This window comes from Triticum urartu, chromosome 6, assembly GCF_003073215.2.
Source record: "Triticum urartu cultivar G1812 chromosome 6, Tu2.1, whole genome shotgun sequence".
NCBI lineage: Eukaryota > Viridiplantae > Streptophyta > Magnoliopsida > Poales > Poaceae > Triticum > Triticum urartu.
Window position 1 is genome coordinate 104638943 of NC_053027.1, and position 8562 is coordinate 104647504.

At 47.3% G+C, this 8562-nt stretch overlaps 1 long non-coding RNA gene across 1 annotated transcript; it reads right to left on the reverse strand.

The window, feature by feature from the left end:
• Positions 1 to 4934: 4934 nt before the first annotated feature.
• On the reverse strand, positions 4935 to 6193 carry LOC125516017. The gene is made up of 2 exons (XR_007287211.1): positions 5452 to 6193; positions 4935 to 5355 (listed from the first exon to the last, which is right to left on the reverse strand). It is a non-coding gene; the product is annotated as an uncharacterized LOC125516017 (long non-coding RNA).
• Between the last annotated feature and the right edge of the window lie 2369 nt (positions 6194 to 8562).

Genomic DNA, 8562 nt, shown 5'->3' on the forward strand with positions numbered 1-8562 from the left:
TGTACACGTATGTACATCGGCCAGTGTGCAAGAAAGAAAATACGGCCACGTACGTACATATTGGCAGGGTCTCGAACGCCTACTCGCGCATACGTACGGCCAAGGCTCGTGTACATGGATGGGTCGGAACGGAGAAACAGCGTCGTCGTCGTGTTCATGGGGAGCCAACCGGCTGGGTCGGAACGGAATGTGTCGTCATGTTCATCGGGAGGGCTTGGACGGAACAACCGATGGAAACCAGGCCTGGCGTACCGCAGAACGGAGGAAACGGCCTTGTGTTCGACCGGCCATGTTCGAAACGGGATCCTGTTCACCGGGAGGGGTCTAGCGTACCGCAAAACGGAGGAAACGGACCTCCTGCGGTCGAAACGGAGGTCCTGTTGATCGGGAGGGGTGTGGCGTACGCCAAAATGGAGGAAACGGACTTGGGTTGGAGCGCTACGGTCGAAATGGGGGTCCTGTTCATCAGGAGGGGTGTGGCGTACCGCAAAATGGGACTTCACGGGATACTGTTCATCTCCACCGTCGACCCCCTCCAGCCTCCACGGGCTACTGTTCATCCACCGTCGACCTCCTCCAGCCTCCACTTGCGATTTTTCATCCACGGGCTCCTGTTCATCCAGCCTCCACCACGCACTACTCCACCGGCTATTGTTCAACCAGCCCTCTCCACGAGCTCCTATTCAACCACCCCTCCACGGGCTACTATTCATCCTGCCCTCCACTATCTACTGTTCATCCTGCCCTCCACGGGGTGGTCCTGTTCATCCTGCCCCAACCGGCTCGATCGATCGGGGGTACTGTTCATCTAGAGGCAACACCACGGGGTCATGTTCATCAACCCCCACTAGGAACTGTTCATCCAACCCCCCCCCCCCAACACTCACTGTTCATCTAGAGGCAGCATCGATCGGCTTCGGTTAGCAGCAGTAGCGAAGGAATCGCTCGATCGGGTTCAGTTAAGAGCCATCGATCGATCACTCTGGTTCAGTAACGCGTAGCCTGCAGTGCAATCGCTCGGGTTCAGTTAGAGCCCAACGCCTCACTCGGGTTCAGTTAGAGCACAACGCCTCACACACACGCGCGTACGTACGAGAGAAACGCGCATCGCTCGGCCCCCGACCACCCACCGTAACCGGGGACTCCCCGATATTTTCCACGCCCTTGCTTCTACCACGGTTTTTTCCGTCATGGATGGCCCAAAGAATGTCATGCAACTGCGTCTCCGGCCCGCCCAGGACAAAAAGCCCATTTTCTGTCATGATTTTTTGTCATAGAAGTAGGACCCCACCACATTTATGATGATACCGGGTTTTGTCACAATTATCGTCATAGAAGTGTCATAAGTATGACAGAAAAAAATTTGTTTGGCCCAAAATGTCACGGATATGTCTTTTTTGTAGTGTTGGGTTGTCACCCTCACTGGATGAGGTGATATAAGCCGGCAATTTGAGGCAATCTTCCAGGTATGTTTGTTTATTGTGGGATGAATAGGCGAGCTTTGATAACTCGCCCTAGTTATAGACTTTAAAGTCACCAGAAAAAATTTATATGGGACATCATGACCCACCAGGCGTGAATCGCCAGGGCACATGTTCTCTACTTGTGTGCAGGGAATATGATAACATGACCTACGTGATTGATAATATTATGAGCATAAGCAGCAGATCTTCAGCATCAGATCGGTGGTTTAATGTATTATGCAAATAAACATGCACGATGGCATGGCAGATCATTGTTTTCAGCTAGCCTATTACAAGGCGTCAGACGGCCCAAAAGAATATGTGTTTTTCTATGCACAAATTCTATGTGGTAGTTTGCAAACCGACCCTTTGGTCAGTTCTCATGGTCCTGGCGGGTTGCGGATTCCGGGTCATCCTGCGCCGGCTCTTCACGCCTGTCATCTGGAAGTCAGATGTGGCCCAGTTAAACCCAGTCAAAGCTTTCAATACAGCTTCATCATCTATGAGGGTCGACGGGTCAATATTGGGAGCGAAGGTGTGCTTACGTGTTGGTGGGATGAGATCCACAGCATCATGAACCGGTGCTGCTACCCTTGAGTTTTCTTTGGTGTAAGCCGCCTGACATTTTGACAAGTCAGTCTCTTCAGCTAGCTTGCTTGCTAAAGGGCGCATTTCCCTTACACATTTGGAGAAATCTGCTGCTTCGAAGGGAGGCATGTCCTCTTTCAATCTTGGGCAGTCGATGGCCAACTTTTCTGGGTCCAGTTCTGCCTGCCATGCCTTTTCCCGACTCAGCACGGTGATGGCACCAGCTCTGGCCGCTGATCGCTTTAGCTCTTCAACTCTTTGAGGCGGCACGGATAATTTCTCCAGCACTTCCTTGATGAGTGAAGGTGGTTGCTTCTTATGTGAGATAGCGGATATAGCCCGTTGAGCGCCGGTGTATAACTGTTCCACAAGGGTATACACAGCTTTAAGCTTCACACACATATCTTCACCAAGGTTGGAGCTTCTGGAACCTGCATTGGCAAAGATATTGATAAATTGGCTGAGGGTTATTATATGTTGGTGGTGAAAGATTGAAGTATAATGTTACTTACCAAAGATGGTGGCTGTCCTGCTATTAATTTGACGCTTCAGACCGGATAACTCGTTAGTCACCGGCTTAAGAGCAGCCTCTGCATCTTCAGCTCTTTTCAATAGAGTCGCCTTCTCCATATCCCAGCTGTTCCTCTTAGCATTGAAATCCTTTTTCAACTTCTCAATGTCTTCCAAAGTGGTTTTCAGTTCTGATTTGGCCTTGGAAGTTTCAGATTGCTGAGTTTGGATGTTCTACCGCAGATCCACCACTTGGGATTCCTTCATATTTAATTCAGCCTGTGAGACAAAGAGATTAAGCAGCAGTGTGTGGTTATTTTAATCATCTTATTTGTCCCAAGCATAATACAACCATTTTACTTGGCACTTGGGGGCTAATGTGTATTGCTCTTTTTTAAAGGCAAATCTTTATGACCCGGTTAGTTTCTTAAACGAAAACCGGTTCATGGGGGCTACATATGAGGATTTGTTCATAAGTATGGTGATAAGTCCCAACTTAGCTATGCAGCTTAAGCCGGCCCTTGGGGGCTACATATGCAGATTTTAGCACTACAATTTGAAGTCACGGCTTAACCTTCCAGTTTAAGCCGGCCATTGGGAACTACTTGCTTTCATTCAGCAGAGTTAAAAAATTGCGATGGAATAGCTACAAGGTCAAAGATGCTATTTAATTAAGTCTACAATATGTTCAATTCTTTCATATTCAGTAGACTTGGCGGTCTATTCTGCTAATATTAGTAGAATAACTATTCTGATAACACTTCCGTACTGCATGCTCAATGCGAGGGCACTGCACTTTCAGTAGCAAAGGTACTGCAACACAGAGACTAGTGAACTTCATGTCGAAAAAAACTGCACGTTGTGTTTTCTCGGTACTATTTTCGCTCTAATTTTTAACCGTTTGTCAGAACGGGGCATATAATAACCGTTGAAAAGCTATGGATTAGGCGCAACTTTGACATGTTGAACACTTTTCGAGATTTATCGCGGTTTAAGAGCAGTTTTGAAAATGGTGGGCGCCCAACGAGTGGCAGTGAGCGTATTTTTCCGTTTTTTAAACCACTTATCGGAATGAAGCAAATGATACACCATTGGAAAGATATCGTCGAGGCGCATCTTTTTCATATCTATTACTTTCTCTAATTCGTTATTGTTTAAGAGCAGTTTCAATTTTACTAAATCGCGAATTCTGTTTTTCAAAAAAAATCAATTTTTAGGTACTGTTTTCGCTCCAATTTTTCAACCGTTTGTCAAAACGAGGCATGTGATATGCTGTTGGAAAGCTACGGACAAGGCGCAACTTTCATATGTTGAAATGTTTTTGAGATTCCTTATGGTTTTTAGTAAATTTTGAAAATCATGCAATGGACGACGAGTGGCAACGACCGTTTTTTGTAATTTTTCTAAAACAGCTCGTCGGAATGATCCAAACGCTACGTCGTTAGAAAGGTATCATCAAGACGCAACTTTTTCATGTAGAATGCTATCTCTAATTCTTTATGGTTTAAGAGTAATGTTAAAAATACCGAAACACAGACACTCTATTTTTCGCGAGACCAAAATCGTCGTGTTTTCTGCATAAAACACATGAACACACTGCTTCAGACCAAAAACTGCACTGCATCAGATAGTCAAGTGAGCTTTCAAGGTTTCTTTCATCATTTTATAAAAAAAATTATTTTGACTTTTTTTCTAACAAGTGGACCGTAGAGACTGAGCGAGTGAACCACATCTGATAAGAAGTGAACTTCTTCAAGATGTTTTGGTTTCTGTTGAGTTTTTTTAGTTTCAACTAGACTACATGGTCAATGTTTAGTGAGCTGCATGAAAGGGGCAAATGGGGTGCATTAAAAATTACATTGCATCAAAGAATGTTACCTCCCACCAACATTATTTTGATTTTTTAAAAGAACAAGTGAACCGCACAAAAACACAAAGTACTACACGGTCGAACCAACCAAAGTACTTTCTATATTGCGCCACTGTCTATGGTCGCTGATGATGTTCATGGGCACAATACATCCATCAGTTGTTTTACATAGCCACACACACATACATACACACAAAATCAGCACTAGCACCTGCCAGAGCTGCAATAGAGGATCAGCAGAACTGTATTTTGAGGACCAACCGAGCTGCAATAAATCAGAAACCTGCACCAGCTTGGACATATCCTTGAATAGTTTTAAAAAAGAAAATTTCTAACTGAATTGCGCACGCCGCCCATCTGAGCTGCACACCAGGGCCATCTCAACCGCTCGCGTGCGCGGCATCTCTGGCATCGCCAGCGAACTGCATGGCGGCGCTGCCGGGCACATCAGCCCTCCGGTAAACCTTTTCTATTACTACGTCCAAACTAGTAGACAAGACTGGTGAACTGCATTATTTTAACTATTTGTGTTCTTTTGTTCTAGAACTTTTCTGTTACACCATTATATTGTTATCTTCGCATTAGAAAAAACTGCATGTATATGCAATACGTACTACAAGATGCCATAAGGGAACCACAAACATGGTGAAACTAAAACAAACAGCAAAGATGAACTACTAAAGAAATAATTATGCGGCCGGCCACCATAGTGCAGTGCACTTGTCTCCCGCCGCGTGCAAACAAGAAGTGTAGGAGAGAGCTGCAGGTGAGAGCCGTAGACTGCACGCCACACTCGACAGCACTGCATGATTTTCTCACTGGAAAGGGCCACCTCACCGGTCGCTCTTCAACTTCATGGCCTCGTTTGTGGACTGCACGGGTGCTGTCGCCTGGCTGCAGGGCAGGGACGCCCGCACGCTCATGCTGTTCCGGAAATTGGGCGAAGTGAGCTGCATTTCGATCCAAAAAAACACCCATATGGACGAAGTGAGCTACATCGATGCGGGAGTGCTGCCAGACCTGCCAAATAGAGGAATTGGAGGGAATCAGGCAACGTAGTGGAAGAGAGGGGAGGGACTTCAACATTCACATCCGGAGGACGTCGGATGAGCCCCGAAGCCATCCCTCGCGGTGCATTGAAGTTTTCTGTAGCAAAAACAAAAAAAGTCAACAGCACGACTCGTGCGGCGGCGGAGGGGTGGGCAGCAAGAACCGGCACGCGCCTGATGGATCTGGGCAGGGGTGGAGGGGTGGGTCTCCGGCGACCCCCAAGCTCAACGTAACCCCTCCAATCCTTGGAGTCGGCCATTGCTAACGCCCCCAGGACGGCTACAACCGGATCTGTCATCGGGTAGTCGTGGGAGGATGGTGATGGGGCAGATTCGATGGCTAGCTGACGCGGGGGCAGGTGGCCCGAGGAGGGAGGTGGTTGGAGAGGGTGTGGCGGCGTGGGGAGGTGGTGGTGCCACGGCGCGGAGAGTGAGGTGGTGCGGTGGTGCTTGGGAGAAGATGGTGCGGCGGCGCGGGGAGGGGGTGTTGCCACGGCGCGGGGAGGGAGGTGGTGTGGTAGTGCAGGGGAGAAGATGGTGCGGCGGCACGGGGAGGGGTTGGTGCCACGGCGCGGGGAGGGAGTAGTGTGGTGGTGCCGGGGAGGAGATGGTGCGGCGGCGGGCTAGAACGGGAGGCGTGTAGACTTGATCGAGGAGCACAAGGAGAGAGAGGAGGGTGGGTGACGAGAGGATAAGGTGGGGTGGGATTTGTTTTTTTAGTTTGTAGCTAACGGGGTGGGTCGGAGGGGTTAGAAGAATAACAGTCTTAAGGTGTTATCATAATAGACCCATTCTATATATATATATCAGAAGAGTTTTTGAGTGTTTACCTCAAAGCGCTCCTTCATCAGATTGACTAAGCCGGCTTCAAAGTCACGGTTGGTATGAAGGCGGTTTAGATAACCCGCATGAATCTCATGAGCATTAAATAGGGCATAACGCTCCAAGTCCAGCTTCCACTTGCCCTTGTGAGCAGCTGAAAATCCTTCCTTGGTGCTATGTTTTGACAAGACAGTGGGGTTTCCCGGTTCTGTATAGCCAAACCCGGTGACAATAACATCTTCAGCCTTTTCTTCAGCAGGCATGACAGGACTTGGCGGCTTAGCATTTGCCGGGTTAACATCCATAGAATCCATGGTGACATGGTGCTCTTCTGGCGGCGGATCATTAGTGGCAGCTTCAAGAGTTTGATGGGAAGCCTCTGACATCATTTGCTTCTCCGACTCAGTGGTGTTGGTGTCATCACCCGACTTACTTGTCTTCACATTCTTGCTTGGCTTGGCTTTACCGCTAGCAATGAGACACAAAAACATTAGTATGATGATTTACAAAGGGTTTCAAAACCAAAGAAATTCAATGTTCTCACCCTGGGGCGACTTTGGAGAGGGGGATCCGAGTCCCATTGGAGTCACCAGATGAGGAGTGAGAAGTTCCCTAATAGTTTGAATCAGAAGGGTTAATAGGTTGTCAAATAAGACCCGCCTTTGGAAAAGCTAAGTCGGAAATCTGTGAAACCTCTGCTCGGCGCTTGCGAGGAACCGGCGTGTTGGGTAAGCCAGAAGAGAGATTCCCACCGCCTCTATTCCGGATCGTGCGGCGAACTTCGTGCTGCTGCTTCTTCAAAATAAAGTTGGGATCCAAGTAAGCTAAAGGGTGAGAAAACCTTACTCTCCGGCTCGCTTGATGAACTCTCTGTCTTGGCAGAGGTTCTGAGTAGGAGGAAAGGATAGTTACCTCTTCACCATCTGCATTGCTGGCCTCCGCGTCATCCTGATAGAAATCAATGTCAATAAGATGAGCAAAGAAAGAGCCAAGGGAGTCAAGTTCTACCTTCGACTCATCATCCAGAGTAAAAAGATCAGTTGTATCTGCCTTCTTTTTGGCAGGTTTCTTGGTCACCTTGGTCTTGTTTATGACCTTCTTGGCCGGCTTATCTTGGAGTTTCTTATTCCAAAAGGGGGAGTCAGCCTGCAGAAGTTCAAGTAATAATGAGAAGGCAGATTGATAATTAAGGATTTAGTGAAAGTTGTTCGAATACTTACAGCTGGCGGCTTGTTGAGGGTACAGAAGGGATTCAACCCCACTTTACTGCAAGTCTCTAAACTCTCGTTGAGCAGAGTCTTCGTCATATCATTGATCTTTTATCTTCCAGATGAATTAGAGAGTAACACAATGGATCTTTGACATCGCCGGTATACTCACACATTAAGCCGGATCGGCGACTTAAGGGCAAGATTCTCCATGCGACCTAGCATCAAACCAGATTGACTCCAATCAAACCATTGGCCATCAAGGCTCTGATCTTTGAAAAAATGGGCATATATTTGGCCCGTTCTTCTGTGATGATCGATTCTGGGAGAGGATGTCTGTTGCTAAGCAGGTTTTCACGGTAACCTGGCACAGGATTTTCGCCTTCTAGAGAGGTGTCTTTGTAGTAGAACTAAGTCTTGTTCCAGTCCTTAGGATGGCTGGGAGGTGTGACAGTAGGAAAAGTGGCTTCTTTCTGACTCTGAATGGAAATGCCACCTAGTTCTAGGTTGGGCCCGTCTATGAACTCTGTTTGGCGGTTCAGGTAATAGAATTCCCTGAACAGTTCTATAGTGGGCTCCTGTTGAAGATACACTTCGCAAAACACTTGGAAGTTGCAGATGTTTGAAACAGAGTTGGGCCCAATATCTCGCGGATGGAGTTGGAAGAAATGCAGCACATCACAAAAGAATTTTGAGTCGGGCGGAGTGAACCCCCGGAGCATGTGATCAGTAAAAACTACGACTTCTCCTTCTTTTGGATCAGGGGTGGTTTCTGTTCCTCAGTCTCTCCAGTGGATAATGTTCATTGCGGCTAAGACACCCACTTGAACATGCTCATTCAGCGTCTGCTTTGTAACCCGGGAGGCGACCCAGTTGCATGAAGTGACGGTTTTGGTGATTTTGTTGATGAAAGCCTAGAAAGGAAAATATTGTCGGATTAAGGTTATGATGTTAAGCCGTCCAGAGATCAAAAAATAAGTGTGTTAAGAAAGGCCAATTCGTATGCAAAAAATATGTGTTATATTGGTTGGCATGATTACACTAGAAGACGA